Source organism: Lithobates pipiens, unplaced genomic scaffold (assembly GCF_037356315.1).
Source record: "Lithobates pipiens isolate NorthernLeopardFrog02 unplaced genomic scaffold, aLitPip1_a1.2 Scaffold_28, whole genome shotgun sequence".
Taxonomy (NCBI): domain Eukaryota; kingdom Metazoa; phylum Chordata; class Amphibia; order Anura; family Ranidae; genus Lithobates; species Lithobates pipiens.
The window spans coordinates 82,888,965-82,890,611 of NW_027507789.1; the positions used below are offsets into that span (position 1 = coordinate 82,888,965).

At 49.2% G+C, this 1,647-nt stretch overlaps 1 pseudogene; it reads left to right on the plus strand.

Annotated features, from left to right (window-relative positions):
- The first annotated feature begins 1,326 nt into the window (after positions 1–1,326).
- Positions 1,327–1,445, plus strand: LOC143937780 (5S ribosomal RNA; annotated as a pseudogene).
- The last annotated feature ends 202 nt before the right edge of the window (positions 1,446–1,647 follow it).

Here is a 1,647-nt window from a genome sequence, read left to right on the forward strand (position 1 = left end):
TTAGTTGAAGGAGTTGGAAACCCGGGAAGCAGCCAGATGGCAGTTGTGAGATGCCTATTTCAGGCAAGGGAACTGATTTCCCGACCCTGCTTAGCCTCCAATGTTGGCAATGACTTGTTTTTTTTCGCTTGCTACCCGAGATGACCATGTTGGCGTTTGTCAAGATGGTTGAGAGTGCCCGAAGAGATCGCCAATGGCCCCATCACCTTGAAAGTGCCCGATCTTGTCTAATCTCGGAGGCTAAGCATTGTCGGGCCTGATTAGTAACTGGATGGAAGACCGACTGGGAATACCAGGTGCCGTATGCTAATTTTTATGTTGTTGGCGTTGATCTGTTTTTTTTCGCTTGTTTCCCAAGATGACCATCTTGGCATTTGTCAAGAGGGTTGAGAGTGCTCAAAGAAAGTGCCTACGGCCAAATCACCCTGAAAGTGCCCGATCTTGTCTGATCTCGGAGGCTAAGCATTGTTGGGCCTGATAAGTAACTGGTTGGGAGATGGGAATACCAGGTGCCGTAGGCTTCTTTTTATGTTGTTGACGTTGACATGTTTTTTTCCGCTTGTTTCCCAAGATGACCATCTTGGCGTTTGTCAAGAGCATTGAGAGTGTCTGAATAGAACACCTACGGCCACATCACCCTGAAAGCACACAATCTCATCTGATCTCGGAGGCCTAGTGCATGGCCTGGTTAGTACCTGAATGGGACACCATCTGTGAATACCAGGTGCCGTAGGCTTCTTTTTACGTTGTTGGCGTTGACCTGTTTATTTTCACTTGTTTCCCAAGGTGACCTTCTTGCCGTTTGTCAAGAGGGTTGAAAGTGCCCTAAGAGATCGCCTATGGCCACATCATCCTGAAAGCGCTTGATCTTGTCTGGCCTGGGAGGCTTTCCAGGGTCAGGCCTGGTTAGTACCTGGATGGGAGACTGCTTGGGAATACCAGGTGCCGTAGGCTTCATTTTATGTTGTTGGAGTTGACCTGTTTTTTTTTTTTCCTTGGTTCCCAAGGTGACCGTTTGTCAAGAGGGTTGAGAGTGCCTGAAGAGATCACCTACGGCCCATCACCCTGAAAGCGCCCAATCTCGTCTGATCTCGGAGGCTAAACAGTGTCAGGTCTGGTTAGTACCTGGATGGGAGACAGCCTGGGAAGACCAGGTGCCATAGAAGGTTCTGGCCTGGTTAGTGTCTTGATTGGGAGATCGCCTGGGAATACCGGATGCCGTAGGCTTCTTTTTATCTTGTTGGCTTTGACCTGTTTTTTTTAGCTTGTTTTCCAAGGTGACCATCTTGGCCTTTGTCAAGAGGCTTCAGAGTGCCCAAAGAGAGTGCCTACGGCCAAAACACCCTGAAAGAGCCCAATCTCATCTGATCTCAGAGGCTAAGCAGTGATTGGCCTGGTTAGTACCTGGATGGGAGACCGCCTGGGAAAACCAGGTGCCGTAGGCTTCTCATTATGTTGTCGGCGTTGAGCTGTTTTTTTTTCCCTTGTTTCCCAAAGAAATTGCCAAAGAAATTGCCAAAGAAATTGCCTACAGGCACAACACCCTGAAAGCGCCCAATCTTGTCTGGTCTCAGAGGCTAAGCAGGGTTGGGCCTGCTTTTTACCTGGATGGGAGACCGCCTGGGTTTTCTAGATGCCGCAGGCTTC